Below are 17394 nucleotides of genomic sequence, written 5' to 3'. Positions count from 1 at the left end.
CAGATTTGAAAACGAGTTATTCATTAATTTGCTGTGTGCTCTATATGTAATATTTGAAGGGATTTAAACATTCTAATGGGTTCACCAAATTCATAACGGCCCTCGAGAGGAAACCATAACTACAATGTGGCCCGCGGCAAAAAATGACTTTGACACCCCTGATCTAGGCTGATTTTCTGGAGGTTAAAATGTCAAACAAAGCAAAAAATCATAGATTTATTACTATACCAGACCATTACGCTATATTCCATTTCCTGTTCTATGGTTACCGTCACATTTTTCCTCATTAGTCCTGCCTGTGGTGATGTCACATGTATTTCCTGCTGTGTAAGAGAACCCTATTCCGTCATCCACTCATGTTTCACTGCGCTCGTTCATATATCACTTGAAGTCTTTCTCTCAGCACATGATCATAACATGACAAAGCGGCCATTGGATGGCATTGGCACGTGTGTCGTGGCATTGGGGCCCACATCAAATGTGTCACGCCAACGTAATTGCGCTCAATTAAAATCAACAATCGGCAAGAGGCCTCAGAGCTTGAAACGATTTCACATCGTCTTTTTTTGTGGCATCAGTGAAGCGGAATACACTCCAAATGAGCACAAAGAGAGGCAGCATAAAGACTGCAATTGGATTCCGTCACTCATCAGTTCTGGCGGGTGAGCTTTTGACTACCTTTGACGGGGAGGGACTCATGCCAGGACACTTGCACATAAAATATGCCTATGCTCTTTTGTTTATATAAATGATTCTCTAAATTAGCATCTGTTAGCTTGATGAAAATGGTGGGAAGTAATCAGGTGCAAATAATTTGTTCTTTAATCAGTGTGAATTTGTCACGATTTGCAAGGTTGTGAACCCCAAAAATGCAGGCACGAGGGAGGAGCAGGGTGTATTTGACAAATTGTATTAAATAAAGTCAGCAGGAATAAAATCTCAAACAAAAATCAGAACTTTATTAATTAAGTAAACTATTTAAAAAATGTGTCTTCTCTGCATACGCACTTTTTTTAGTATTACAAGTAACTTCTACTTAAGTACAGAGTCTTACTTTTGCCAGTCCTACATGACGCCATCTGTCACCAAAACCCTCATGTATGCACAGAGTGTTTATGGGAGTAATACCCCCCCTTCACATTACGGCATGGAGTTGAGGTCATCCACATATGGACTTTTTAGCCCATGCAGGATGTCTGTCTGACAGCTAGAAATAATCAACTTCATTAGTCACTCGGGTTAAAGATGCTTATAGTCGCAAAAGAAACAGCTAAAACGCTACACCTAAGGACGGCTACACATACACAAATACATTCAGTATGCATGGACATGCGTGGGTACAGAAAAAATTGTAATCGTAGTCTGCCTTTTTCAAAAGTGTCCTGAATATCGAATGTGCCATGCATTCATATGACTAAATATAGACGGACACCACAAAGAAATACACAAACATTTTAATCAAGGGAAAAGTATAACAACATATGTCACTGTAAATGAGAAAGTTTTCTCCATTCTGTTACCTGGTTAAACTAAGCAAATTAACCAATAGTGTATACATATTCAAATGCCGTGTTTTCCGGTGTATAAGGCGCACCGAAGTATAAGGCGCACCTCAAAGGATTGGTGTATTTTCAAACATTTTCCATATATAAGGCACACCAGTGTATAAGCCGCACCGGAATATAAGGCGCACCACATTATAAGGCGCACCAGAGTATAAGGTGCGCCTTCAATGAATGAAAAAAAAATTCCAAATATAATCTATAAATACATGTCAGTGATACCTCGGCTTACGAACGCTTTAGCTAACGAACTTTTCGCCTTACGAACATTAAATTTGCGAGAATATGATCTTGGCATACAAACTATTTACTGTATTATATAAACACACGGACCGCCACAATGAGTGATGTGTTGTTCGCGAACGAGCCAGTTCTTGGAGCTTCTGAAATGGCAGCCGGCTTTTTTTTCTCCCTCCATTCCCCGACTCCAGTCTTCGGTTAAAGCCGCACGTGATTGGTCAAGATCCGTAGTAGAGGAGGGAGGGGACACACGCAGCAAGACACACGCAGCAGTGAGTGGGTGAGGGGGTTACAGAAATAGAAACACACACACACACACGAAAGGGAGACGACAGAGCTTGAAACAAAAAAAAAGTGAAAAAAAAAACAAAAGTGAAAAGGTGAGAACATGGATAGAAAACACAGTTAAATTTGGACTCGTTTCAACTTTATTGATAGTTCAAAGGCAGAGTGTAGACTGCAAGGTTAAAATATCCCATCAATCAGGCTCCACAAATAACCCGCACAAGCCATATTGTATAATTTGAAGAGAACATACAAGCAAGGGAACCAGCTATTAATGAAGTTTCGATTGTGCATGCATGAGTAGCTGTTGCAATATCACAACTCCTAAGATGTGGTACCCAAAACTCCTTGAGACACTATGCAAAAAGCTATCCATTCCATCAGGCTATCAACGACCATCACAAAGGTAAATAAAATGACCTTATTATATAGTACAGTTTATTTCTTTAATAACAATACCATAACACATTTATTATACATAAAAGAAGATGTATTGTGTGTAGTTTTAATGCATATTTAGTTAAAAGTATGTTTTATGGGGACCTGGGAACTGATTATTCTCATTTTAATGGTTTCCTATGGGAAATTAATGTTTGTAATACACACCTTTCGCCTTACACACACTTTCTGGGAACCAATTAAGTTCGTAAGCCAAGGTATCACTGTATATCAAAGTTTTCCAAATATAAGGCACACCACATTGCAAAGTGCTACAGCAGAGGCTAGGGTTAGGCGCGATTTCTTTTACGAGGGGAAATGGAGTCGCTGGCTTTTGCCAGTAGTAGCGAGACCTGTTGTGGCTCAATATTATTTCACATATATTACCTGCATATAAGGCGCAAGGTCATCTTTTAAAGAAAATCAAGGCTTTTGGGTGCGCCGTATACACTGGAAAACACGGTACGTCAACAAGCACTACACATGGTACATGAATTATTTTATTTTTTTTACCCTTGAAATTATAATGTCATCAGTCAAAGCATCCATCTCCCCTGATGTATTATTTTCCAGTTGTCATCTTCCAGGAATCAGAAAGTAGTCTTTTTGCAATGCCGTTTTAGACGTCGAAAACTGCAAACGTAACTAATGAACTTTTATTTTGATTCTATGAATGATTTCCATTATGCAAGTATCTTCTTTTTTTGGAAATGGAAATATTATTGGGGCTATGGAAAAAATATTGTCCATCAAAGACATTATCAGTCTATTTAAGGCGCTGATTTGATACTCGAACTGGGCAGCAGTGTCAAGGCGACATTGGCTTCTTTCAAGGGCAACTCGATTAAAATAACAATGGCTTGACAAACATAAACGACGTAAACAAAGAGCGTGAGAGCGTGAGCTAGCCAAGTGATGTGACTCACTGGAGCCAGGACGTACATTCTCTTATTAATTGTGCTTCTCTTCAAAATACAAACAGAGCTTTTGGGAGATTTTCATAGAGGGAAGTAACTTGTACATTTGATTAATGCATTGTGTCTGACCCCATAGTGATAAAACACGATTTAACTATTTCATAATAACAAAAGCGATGATGCTTCTACTACTACGACTACTACTAGTACTACTACTACAACTTCCGCTACTGCTACCACTTCAACTACCACTATTACTACTACTAATACTACCACCACTACTATTACTGCGTCTGCTACTACTACTCATACTCTACTACTCCTACTTCTAATATTACTACGACTATTACTACTACAACTACTACTACTAATACTACCACTACTACTACTCCTACTTCTCCCACTACTACTACCACCACTACTACTACGACTACTACTCCCACTTCTACTACTGCTACTCCTACGACTGCTACCACCCCCACTACTACAACGACTACTACCACCATTACTACTACTACGACCACCACTACCACCACTACATCTACTACTACTACTACTACTACTACTACGAATACCACTACTACTACTTCTACTACAACTACTACTACTAATTGTTTCTTCATGGTTGAGTGAACACTGGTGCTGCTCACCCGCAGAAAAAATAAAGTGTCATTGAGAGTTTTGAATGGCGCTTATAAATGAAATGTATTATCATTATTACTACTACTACTACTACTACTACTACCACCACAACCACCATTACTACTACTACTACTACTACTACTACTACTACTACTACTACTACTACTACTACTACTACTACAACTATGACAACAACAACAACAACTACTACTACTACTCTTTTTTTCCTTTCAGCTTTTCCCTTCACGGGACTACTACTGCTACTGCTACAATTACTACTACCACTACCACTACCACTACCACCACCACTACTACTACTACTACTACTACTACTACTACTACTACTACTACCCACAGAAAAACTTATTCTGTGACTGTAAAGTGACCTTGAGAGTTTTGAAAGGTTAGAAATGAAATGTATTATATCCATCACGTCAATGTATTTTGCTGTACTTGTGTTGTCTGGGGACCTCGTGTTGCACCCAAAAGCCGCCAGAAGGCCAGAAGAGGGCGTCCAAGCGCCATATAAGGAATTTATCAGCCTGTGGAAACGGAGGTGGCCACAGGAGGTAGCCATTTTGTGCCTCTTTTTTTGGGTGAGAGATTTTCCCCCAATGTTACCTCAAAATGGCACGAATAAATTCTTTAATCGATTGCAAACATGTATGCTTTCCTCTTCAGAACTATTTGAATCATATTCATCACTGGATGTGTAACAAGAAAGCATATTCTCTGAATCTGAAGCCATTGTTTTGATTCACTAGCAATGCAAGACGTCTTGCCGTGACATCACGAAATAGGGGTGGGACTTTCTGAAAATGCCCAATTCGCAGCTCAATTTTTTGCAGATTTTGGACATTTTAAGTCATTTTTATTGGTGTTTTCCATTTGACTAAAAATATCATACTGCGTGTTTTGGCTATTTTAGATGCTATAAAACATTTTTCTGGTGTCAGTTAAAAAAAACAAAAAAGTGATGTCGGTTGTCCTTTAAATGCTAATGCGCTGCGTATTGCTGCATAAATTGCATTATGGAGTTACTCACAGGTCCAAACGCACACGATGAGGGCCGAGACAACAAAAACGTCATAACCTCCTCCTAAAAATGACTTCCCGTAAGTGAAGCCACCTCACCTCATCATGGAGCGGCCATGCCTGACTTTTGAGAGGAAACATACGTTTTCCTATCCCCAAAATCCCAAACACAAAAACACATCGTCACCTGCACTTGGTCAACATGTGCACGTACACACACGTACATACACTTCCGTATACACACTTCAAAAGCAAACATACATGCCTGACATACCACAGAATTCCTCACGGAAATACTACACGGGCCACTCACAACTGTCCACAGTTGACAATTGATCAGAGACTTGAATACTACAATGCAAACGCACACATTGTGACTCCCTCCTGACTCCCTTGACCTCCGACCCGGGTGAAAAGGGTTGTTGTGAGTTGGCGTGGGGTTCATTCCGCGCGCGTGAGGTCATTTCCTGCCCGGGGGACTGCGAGGGACGTAAAGGGGTCACATTGTTTGACCTGAAACTGGGGCCCGTGGTGGGAGGCCTGAAGATGATGATGTTGGAGGACAGCCAGCTGGGCAACAAAAAAATTGCATTTTGTTTCAATAAAGTATAAATTCACAAAAATACAACCATTGCGGTTAAGTAATGGACTACACAGGAGTGGGTGAACTAGTGGTTAACACTTCAGCCCTACAGTTCTGAGGTTCTGGGTATGAATCTCTGTGAGGTTGCGTGCTCTCTATGCAAGCAAGCTCTTTCATGTTCCTTAAAGGACAACCGACGCCCCCGGACAAGTTGTGTCCATAATTTGTAACTTCAAATGACTTCTACTGAGCGTATTTTACAAAGATTCCACCGCATATAGCTATATTTTACCTTTTAAGACTCACGCTGAATATTCAGGAAGTGAAATTAGAAGGAAAACACATAAATCACGCAATGGTGAATTGTTGTGTGTTGCACCAACACAACTATTTGATACTACCTGTAGTTGACACAAATTGCCAGCAGACAAATCAGCCCATTTCCAACGGAGCTTGGGCGCCATCTTGTGCATTTTCTGGCACGCTACATTGCAGTCCTGACGGCTCGAATTGACGTGGAAGGACTTCTTTAATCGACTGCAAACATTTATGCTTTCCTCTTCAGAACTATTTGAATCATATTCATAACTGGATGAGTAACAAGAAAGTATCTTCTACGAATCTGAAGCCATTGTTTTGATTCTAGAGCAAGGCACGATGTCCTGGCGTGACGTCACGAACAAGGGGGACGGATCTTTTGAAACTCGCCATCCTGAGGTAGTTTTGGGACTCTTTAAGTATCCAATAACCCAAAACATTTTTATTGGTGTTTTGTACTTGACTAAAAATATCAGCCTGCGTGTTTTGGGTATTTTAGATGCTATAAAACGTTTTTCTGATGTCAGTTGGGAAACAAGAAAATGGTGTCGGTTGTCCTTTAAATGCATGTTTGTGAGCTGATGGTTCGTATTTTAACTTTCATCCACCCATTTTGAACATCACACATCCTGAACAGGGTTGTAAGGATTTCTGGAGCCAATGCCAGCGGACTTTGAGTATACAATGATTTGAACCCGAACTGGTCGCCAGTTTTATATAGAGACAAACAACCATTCATACCCACATTCCCACCATCACTGAATGGGAACCGAGTCCACGCTGCCCATATACAAGTCAGGCGAGTGTACTCCGACCGGTGATTTATTTCAACTTTGACCAATTTATTATAAAGTCTTTTCCATTCATACGTTGTCGTTGTTGTAAAGGTAAAGCAAGGTGAGCTTGGCACTTGGAAGCACATCCCGGAGTAGAAACATTTCCAAAATGAATAAATCATCAATTTTGCAATATACAAACAGACTTTTCTTCATATGTTGCCATCGTAAGATAAACTATACAAGCCATGGGACTGTTTTTCTAAACATTCACATTTCAATTTCGTCCTCACAGGACCAGTATGCTGGTATTAGATGAGAGCATTTTTCCATGCACATATTAGTTGGTAAGAACCAAACTTGTGACAGCCAACATTGATTAGCAAAACACATTTGGCAACATTGTTGCACGCATGAACTGAAAGCTTTTATGTTATTGTCATATTATGATAATAATAATAATACTACATTTGATTTCTCAGCGCCTTTCAAAACTCTCAAGGTCACTTGAGAGTTTTTCTGTGGGTGAGCAGCGGCAGCAAGCATGCGCCAGAATTTACTCAATCCGGAAGATAGCTAGCTGCTAGCTATTTAATAGCGACCTATCTAGATAGCTAGCTAGACAGCTAGCGAATAGATAACGAGTGAATAATAATACATTTGATTTCTAAGTACCTTTCAAAACTCTCAAGGTCACTTTACAGCCACATGATCAGTTTCTCTGCGTGTGAGCAGCGGCAGCAACATGCGCCAGCATTCACTCAATCTGTAAGCGAATAATAATACATTTGATTTCCAAGCACCCCTCAAAACTCTCAAGGTCACCCCACAGCCACAGGACCAGTTTTTCTGTGGGTCAGCAGCGAATAATAATACATTTGATTTCTAAGCACCTTTCAAAACTCTCAAGGTCACGTCACAGCCACAGGACCAGTTTCTCAGTGAGACAAATATTACTTTTGAACTACTTCAGATAAAGTGCATGGCACAGATATTTAATGATATTTTGAAAGTTTGTGTACACATATGGGGAGGGGACTAAAAAAAACTGGAAAAATAAGGGTGATGGTGGAAAATGTGGAATTTTCTCAACACTGCATTTGTAAACAAGACAAACACAATCAGTATCTCAAGAGGCACATCTGGCTGCGCTTGACACGAGGGGCCCTTTGTTTCCCTCCTCTTGTTTGTTAATGTGTCACAACAAGGGAAAACAATGCAGACGGGATGTTTAGCCTTCGCTGTATTGCACTTGGAATGTTTACACATTTTTTTTTCCCATGCACACAATACACGGTCCATGTTATGGCAAAAAAAACAACAATTTTCACGCTAATTGTCAATATCAAAGTGTGGAGCACAGATGTTTTCAAAATATTCAGTTCATCCATCAGGAATGACAAGATTTTTTTTCAATTCATTGCGGGGGGAAATTGTATTTTTGCTTCAGACCACTGTTTTGCATCTCCTTTAAATCACTCAGTTGTGAAAAAGACGGTTGTAAGGACAGAATCATTAACATGTTCCGAGGTACGCCCCCTTTAATTCCTTGTACGGCAAAAGCTTTAATTCACACGGACAAACTGGGATAGGTAGGTATATATACTGTACATACACACACACACACACACACACACACACACACACACACACACACACACACACACACACACACACACACGCACATGCGCGCATACACACACCTGCAGGAGAGTATATGTGAGATGTGGGAAAGCTCTGCAGGCTACTTGTAAAAACAGCACTCTCCCTTTCCTTGAAAAATACAACAATTAGTGCTGTACAGTACGGTCTCATGCACACTGTGAGGCTGCTAACCTGCTTTAGGTTACAATAGAATACAATACAGATTGATTTATATAGTGCTTTAACACCAGCTGAAGCTGTAACAAAGTGCTTAACATGGACAACTGTCATATAGAGGAAATAAAGCAGTTACAAAGATAGTAGAAAGCACATAGGAGTAAAACTCAGATCAAGTCTGAATCATGCTGAGTCAAATGCTATCCCAAAATGATGGATGAAGCTATCCAGTCAATCACAGGGAATGAAGATCAAATGCAGCTTATATATAGAAAAACTTTGAAAATACACCTTTCATTGAGGGTGTGTCTTATACTCCGGTGCGCCTTATACACCGGAAAATACGGTAATTCCCATACTGAACTAATACAAGCTTTTTCTTTGCATGCTATCTTACTTACCGTTGTACGTGTTTTTGTGAAGTGATGTTCTGTCCAGTCTTTGGCGACACAGCGTTTGCATGTTTTTTTTTCTTCCTGCCCCACACCTGCACGTTTATCCAGATTAACCAGACCATATGTTTGCCTTGTTTGTTACATCAAAGGTTTCCTAATGAAAATCATTTATCATGATTATTTATTTGTATCCATTAATGATGTAGTAGCCCAAATAGTCACCATGTTTCTTTTCTCACGCAGGACGTTGGCAGTTTACAGCCTGGACATTCAGCAGAGAAAAATAAGCTACCCACTGTTTTTTAGGAGACCCTGGTGTGTGTAAACAGGTCTGGACTGCTTATGGGCTTCTTACCCAATTTTAAATGTGTCACTTTTTCCATGTGGGCCTCCCACGGAGACAACAAAGCCTTGAATGTGATGTGCAATCAAGATTATGTATATTTGTCTGTCCCTTCCTTCTATTTTGGGCTGCCCTTTCTTTCTTTTTCTCCATATGGAGCTGCAACGCTGATATGAAATTAGACTTGCTTATTTGTGGAGGTCGACATGTGTGTGTGTGTGTGTGTGTGTGTGTGTGTGTGTGTATGTGTATACATCCAAAGCGGCGCACGTTTCCTGTTAATGTTGGAGGGCCATGCCGCCTTCCAAAAATTATAGCTTCCCTGGGCTTTTCAGTTTGTGTGAGAACAAGCTGCCGCCTTGTCTAAATATCAGCCGCTTCCAACATTGTCTACCCCCAAAACGTTAAGGTAAATATTGGCCCGTGTGGAAGGTTGCGCTGCCATTTGAATTCACCAGAGGCTCTGAATAACCTTCGATAGTCTCTAGAAACAGAACCTATGCAGAGAGACGTCGTACCAGAGTGAAATGTATTCCACACTTGACCTAATTTCAGACAGCATTAAAAATGCTTTGCTTGTTTTGTTGCTACTGTTTTTTTTATGTAACTCGGTGGCTGATTGGCGAGCACATCTGACGACAGTGATACCTCGGTTTACGAACCCCTTGGCTTACGACTTTTTCGGTTTACGAATGTTAAATTTATGAAAATTTCTCCTTGGCATACGAACTATTTTTCGGGATACACACGGAGCTGCCACAATGAGTAATGTGTTGTTCGCGAACGAGCCCGTTCTCTTAACAAGAATAGGGCAGCCGACTGTTTTTGTCCTCCATTCCCCGCCCCCAGTCTTCGGTTAAAGCCACGTGATTGGTCAAGAACGCAGCAGTGAGGGGAGGTGGTTTAAACATTAAAGAGACAGACAGACGACAGTGAGAGAGTTTCAACTTTGATAGTTCAAAGGCAGAGTGTAGACTGTAAGGTTAAAATATCCCATCAATCAGGCTCCACAAACAACCCGCACAACCCATCTGTACATTTGAGCAAAAAGCTATCAACCCAGCTAAACAGAACACAATTGATGAGGACCTAGATACAATTATCACAGAGAAAGCACATACAAGGGATCTCCATCCTCAAGATCGTGAAAGAAGAAGGTTACATTCCTCATCAAGTGTTTAATGCTGATGAAACCGGACACTCCATTCCATCAAGCCATCAATGACTATCACAAAGGTAAATAAAACAACTTTATTTGACAGTACAGTTTATTTCTTTAATTATAATACCAGAGCACATTTATTATACATAAAATAAGATATACAGTAAAGTCTCGTTATATCGATATCGGATATATCGATAGTCCCGGTTATATTGATACTATTTCTATGCACGCACGGAGAAAATTACATGCAAACAGGGTCGGATATATCGATAGTCCTGGTTATATCGATATTTTTTCGGACTCCCTTGAATATCGATATAACGAGACTTTACTGTATTTTGTGTAGTTTTAGGGCTTAGAAAATTTGAAAGTAGAAAATTATGTTTTATGGGGACCTGGGAACAGATTATTCTCATTTTAATGGTTTCCTATGGGAAATTAATGGGATACACAATTTTCACCTTACACACGCTGTCTGTGAACCAATTACGTCCGTAAGCCAAGGTATCACTGTATTTCCTTTTTTTTATGGTGTGTATTTTCCAATTGAATTACAGTAAAGTCTCGTTATATCGATATCGGATATATCGATAGTCCCGGTTATATCGATACTATTTCTATGCACGCACGGAGAAAATTACATGCAAACAGGGTCGGATATATCGATAGTCCCGGTTATATCGATATTTTTTCGGACTCCCTTGAATATCGATATAACGAGACTTTACTGTATGTATTTTCCAGTGGCGGGCCATTGATTTCATCGCTAGGCCTTCTTTCGTGCTACGTCTGAATCAACCCAAACTGAAAAAAGTGTGGTGTGATTGACTACAAGTCCACTAGAGGGTACCATTAGCCAGGAAATAACTGACCGACCTTTCTTAATGATGTCCCTCTTTTCTCTCTTCTACACCACAGATAAGATGATTGGCGATTAATGTCAAAGCATCAATAATAACCTCATAAAATTAAAATGTTATTTGCTATTTTTGCTAGCCAGATCTTTCTTAATGATGTTGTTTTTTTTTTCTTGAAACGTCTGTCTTGAAAATGGCTTTAACAGTAAATCTCTAACCAAATCCATTTCTTCTCCCTTCCTTCAGCCATTGTGGGTTGACAAAACTGCTATTAAGTCCACACAATATATTTGCTTATGCAGCTCGCTGCTGCTACGGGATGCTAGGAGTGCCCAGTATGCTCTCGTCACTAACTAGTGACCAGCCAATCATAGTTTGCGAGAACTCTGACGTTGACCAGCGCCTTCAAGAAGGGTTGCCAACTCAAAATCTGATTGGTTAAAGCAACAGTTTGATTAACACATTTAATGCGACAGGGCCTGCAGAACTGATAGTGAAGGCGTCCAATTAGATTTCTGACCCTGGTAACAAATGATGGCTGAAATGTGATTGGTTAAATGCTTGAATATTAAAACACACGCCTGAAAGCAGTGCAACAGGGAAAAAGTAATGAAAGGAAGCTGAAAGATAATTTGGAATTAATTCATAAGTATTAATGGACAAAATATAATTAACATCAGTCTGTGATTCAGATATTTTAGGCAAGCAGAGAAGGATTTGCAGGCCTTGATGGAACGTCACTTGTGTTTTCTGTGATGAACCTTAGTTACGGCGCCATGGTGCTTGACTGGTTAGCACTTCTACCTCACAGTGCAGCACCTACCTCCCTGTTTGGAGTTTGAGTGTTCGCCCCGTCACCGTGTGGGTTTTCTCCAGGTAGTTTAGTTTCGCCCCATGTTCAAACAACATGCATGGCAGGTTAATGGAACACTCCAAATCAGTGGTACTGAACCCAACCACACTGAACCATCTGCTTATGCATAGAAACCTTCATTCATGAAAAATAACATTCAGTTTTTGTTTTATTTTTAATAAATATCACATGTCGAAAATGCATTGATCAAAAACTGAAAAAAAAACTACAATTGTCCCACGTTCCTCGTTTTTTTCTAGCAACAAAAACTGCCACTTACTGTTGTCAAACTCTTGAACAAGAAGTCATCTTAAAAGCAACCGACACCACTTTTTTGTTTGCTAACTGACATCAGAAAAACGTTTTATAGCATCTAAAATACCCAAAACACGCAGGATGATATTTTTAGTCAAATGCAAAACACCAATAAAACTGACTTATAGTGTCCAAAAACTACTTCAAATTGAACCCGGAAGTGGCCAGTTTCAGAAGGTCCTGCTCCCTTGTTCGTGATGTCACGCCAAGACGTCTTGCCTTGCTCGAGAATCAAAACAATGGCTTCAGATTCGGAGAAGATGCTTTCTTTTTACTCATCCAGTTGTGAATATGATTCAAATAGCTCGGAAGAGGAAAGCATACGTTTGCAATCGATTAAAGAAGTCTTTCCGGGTCATTTTGAGGCATCGGGACTGATGTGTAGCACCCAGAACATGCAGAAGATGACGCCCAAGCTCTGTTGGAAATGGGCTGATTTGTCTGCTGGGAATTTGTGTCAGCGAATATCAAATAGTTGTCTTGGTGCAACAAACAACGATTCACCATCGCGTTACTGATGTGTTTTCCTTCTAATTTCGCCATCAACACAAATCAACACGAAGTTTTCAGACCAAACAAAGTACTGCAAAATGCATTGTGTGTCCTTTCTCGGTCAGGGGCGTTCCAGACGTGACGTCACGTCAGGAATCGTCACCAACTCAAAAACAAGACTTCCTGACTATTAAAACGTAAAATATAGCTATATGTGGTGGAATCTTTGTAAAATACCCTCAGTAGAAGTCATTTGAAGTGATTTTACAAATTATGGACACAACTTGTCCGGAGGCGTCGGTTGTCCTTTAAATTAAAGTGGACCAATTCAAAGATGGAATGCATGATGTTACAGTACCTTTCGAAGGATTTCTCTGTTTTCACGAAACCCTTTTGGGAGGGAGATACAATGCAAGCATACAAAAGATAAATATTTACCTACTTTGAATTTACCTCCAGAAAACATTCCTCAACCCTCGTCTTGCAAAGCGTTGCCATGTTGGATTCCTCCACTGATTGTGAGCACAAAGCCAGAAATTAGGAAAGGTAAACACAAGTCAGCCGCCGCCGCTGCAAGCTGTCAAACAGCTCCGCGTATGATTGAAGACAACCTTGAGTTGGAACATAAACATCCCCGCAGGCACTTCATTTGCACTCTCGCTCGCTGCTTCACAAGGCGGCCATGAGGTGAGCTTTAAGGAGGGAGGGGTGGCTACAGATGACATGGAAGAATTATTGTAAATGGTACCGGCAGAGGGCTTCAAATGGGCATGCATTGATGCGTGTAGCTAGCTCGTCCAAGTACACAGTTTGTGGCCATTTTATATACTATATATATATATATATATATATATATATATATATATATATATATATATATATATATATATATATATATATATATATATATATATATATATATATATATATATATATATATATATGCAACAGTTTTCCATGTTTTCCATGTTACAACATGTATTTTCCACATTATAAGCGATTGCATCTTATCTGGAGTTTTACCTCCGTTGCTACGGCCGACACTCAAACAAAGCAATATTTCGCGAGGAAGGAAATGCACAACTGGATTTGCTTGACAAAATCTGTCATTGCATCGATAAACGGCGCACCGTTTGGATTCCATTGTGATGTCGCCACTATGTGTCGTGATGACTGGAGCAAGGGTCACAATGTTGAGTTGCTGCTGTTTCTTTGTATTTTTGGTCCAGTTTACCTTGCAAAACAGCCATTGAAACACATCGTTCACAGTGCATTGTATGGAATTGGTCTTGTCAAGTGAGCAGAATAATTGGAAATTATTAATTATTCAATGAATCACCTTTTGCGAATTGAGAATTGATCAATTAGAATGTACAGGGAATAATAATCTCAACATAATGGTTTGCAAATCTGCACACTTGTATGGAAGGGGATGCATTTCAATGTTATTTGTAACATTTATATTGTATTTATTTTTTATAGTATTTATAATTTATTGTATTAATTTGGTTGTTCATTTGTTTATTTATTTAAGTAATTAATTATTCTTTTTTTTAACTATTTATTTATTTATTCATTCATCGTATAAAACTAAAATTGTTTTACATTTTGGAGCCAAATTGCTCGAGTTGAAATGAGCAATACGAGGAACCAGTGAGCTTTATTTATTTATTTATTTATTTATTTATTTATTTATTTGTTCGGTTGGTTGGTTGGTTGGTTGGTTGGTTGTTCGATGCGGGAATTGGCATAAAAAAGGTGTTTAAATAATGTTTAAAATATATTGCAATTTATAATTTGTACATTTTTATATTTTTCTTTTTAAAATATATTTTACAGTTCAAAAAAAAGCTTTTAAATCGGATTGGATTCATTTATTCGTCTCGCAGTGGACAAATGTACATTTCACAGCAGCAAAGTTAGGAAAGGAATATATAATCTAATATAATAATAAATACCATTATTAAATAATTGTACATTTTTTCAAATAAAATACACACTAGGCATATCATGGCCAACATTGGATATCAAATATTGTCACACAAATCCTCATTGGTTGACCATAACAATGTGGTTCTACTCGTAGACCCATCCCAGGTGGTCCCGTGAAGCTGTCTTCTGTGGGAAAACTTTTATTCTGGTGCAGTTGCAATGGCCCAAAATGTTTGAAATAAGCATTATTAAAATGTTGGCCCGCCTCCACTATCAACTGTAATCCACCTGCAAATCGTAACTAGGCGTGCGTGTTAATCAACATCGTTCCACTTTTTTCCCATGGCCACACTCCAGCCGCCTGCCTCAAGGGCACTAAAAATGACCTGCCCGGGGTCGGCCAAGGTGGTGGACTAATGAAGTCATTCCGGGATGTGCGCCCAAAGCGCTACTAAGTATACTACCTCATTAAGAAATCCATGTGGATCGGTCTAGAGGAGGACTAGATAAATATGAATGGTGACAGATCCAGGAAGTGACAAAGAGTGCTTTGCCTTTTTGACAAAATGTTTAAACATTCAGGCTTTCAGTTGATGATTCAATTTATAAGAATAAATTGAACAGACCCCTACCTTCAAATGTTCAACACGAAAAATTGTGCGCAAAAAATGTATACTCGGATTGGATTATCCTTTATTAGTCTCGCAGTGGAGAAATTTACATTTCACAGCAGCAAAGTTATAGAACGAAGAGGAAAGGAAATGAAGAAGTAGAAAAAAATACAGCGGCTGCTGGAAAGGCAAGCCACTCTCGCGATGCCATCTTGAAGTCAAAAGAACAAAAAAAAAAAAATAATAATAATATGACAACACAAAAACACAGTCATTCAATCTTCAGCACTTTCTGCACACTCTTTGTTGTATGAAGCAGTTCTAGATGAAACAGGAGAGGATCGAAGCGTCCTTTTCACCAGGGGATCAGGGATGTCATGGTGAAATGTGTACGTTTGCTACAAGCTAAATGTTGAAAGCAAACACGAAGCTGTAGCATCCATTGGCGAAAGACATTGTCTCACATCACCTGTCCCACGTAAATCCGCTTCATTTCCAAGCCGCGACAGTTCTACATATGCATCGGGGCTCTACACTATACTTATCTTACACCTTATCTTATGTATTTCACAATTTAAAATAGTTGCCAGGTGTCTTTAAAAAAGTCCTCTGACATTTTCCTCTGAAAATACGCTCAAGATTAAAAAAAAATGGTGAAAAGGATATCACCCTGTTGCAGCACTGTCTCATGCAAATGCTTAAAGGACAACTGACGTCTCCGGACAAGTTGTGTCCATAATTTGTAAAATGGCTTCAAATGACTTCTACTGAGCGTATTTTACAAAGATTGCACCGCATATAGCTATATTTTACGTTTTAAGCTACATATTCAGGAAGTCTTGTTTTGAGTTGATGACGATGCCTGACGTGATGTCACGTCTGGAACGCCCCTGATCGAGAAAGCGACATACAATGCATTTTGGGTACTTTATTTGGTCTGAAAACTTTGTGTTGATCCATGTTGATGGCGAAATTAGAAGGAAAACACATAAATAACGCAATGGTGAATCCTTGTGTGTTGCACCAAGACTACTATTTGATACTAGTTGACACAAATTCCCAGCAGACAAATCAGCCCATTTTCAACGGAGCTTGAGCGCCAACTTGTGCATTTTCTGGGACGCTACATTGGAGGCCTGACAGCTCGAATTGATACGGGAGGACTTCTTTAATCGATTGCAAACATGTATGCTTTCCACTTCAGAATTTCGCAATTTAGCAGTGTTGTATTTACTTTATATGTCCAACCTTTTTATGAATGAATCGATATTGAGCTTTGAAATATGAGAATCGATTCGATTTAAATATTTTTTTTGTTTTTTTAAACCCATCCATAGTTAGCATCTGGACAAATGGTGGATAATTCTAATCTCACGTGTACTCTATTAGTTCACACAGATGCTCTCAATATAATCTTCCAGCACTTTTTATAGGCATATCTTTACAGCCGTCACACTATGCCTATTTTCCCTTAATTCCAACGACCTGTTCTCACATTTCCCGCAACCTGATGGCCTCCTGCTGCGTTACCATCATGATAACAGCATGTCTCACATGAATATGTTGAAAAGCGGATGTGACTCCTGAAAGAGTACATCCCGCCGAGCTGGGTTTGCCTTGGGTGGGCAGGAGGGGACATTTAGATGAAGTTGTTTTTAAACCATTTTTTACCAACTAAATTAATGTATGATAGTTTTAAAAATTAAGAAGTACAAATAAAATAAATGCCTTTAAGCCTATCTCAGATCACACTAGAGCCAAACCACAATAAACTATTAAAAATGGACATAGTAATTCATAATGGATGTACAGTG

General features: G+C 39.3%; 1 long non-coding RNA gene across 1 annotated transcript in view; it reads left to right on the top strand.

Moving 5' to 3' along the window:
* The window catches only part of LOC148898878 (uncharacterized), a 20925-nt gene extending 10274 nt beyond the window's left edge, over positions 1–10651 (top strand). Inside the window, exon 4 of the long non-coding RNA XR_016114653.1 lies at positions 9256–10651. This is a non-coding gene — a long non-coding RNA (uncharacterized LOC148898878). The remainder of the gene's footprint in view (positions 1–9255) is intronic.
* Positions 10652–17394: the final 6743 nt, after the last annotated feature.

Source organism: Hippocampus bargibanti, linkage group LG04 (genome assembly GCF_051943395.1).
Source record: "Hippocampus bargibanti isolate YZ-2025 linkage group LG04, ASM5194339v1, whole genome shotgun sequence".
Lineage (NCBI taxonomy): Eukaryota > Metazoa > Chordata > Actinopteri > Syngnathiformes > Syngnathidae > Hippocampus > Hippocampus bargibanti.
The sequence above is the reverse complement of the archived record's forward strand: the minus strand, read 5'-3'. Positions and strand labels throughout refer to the sequence as shown.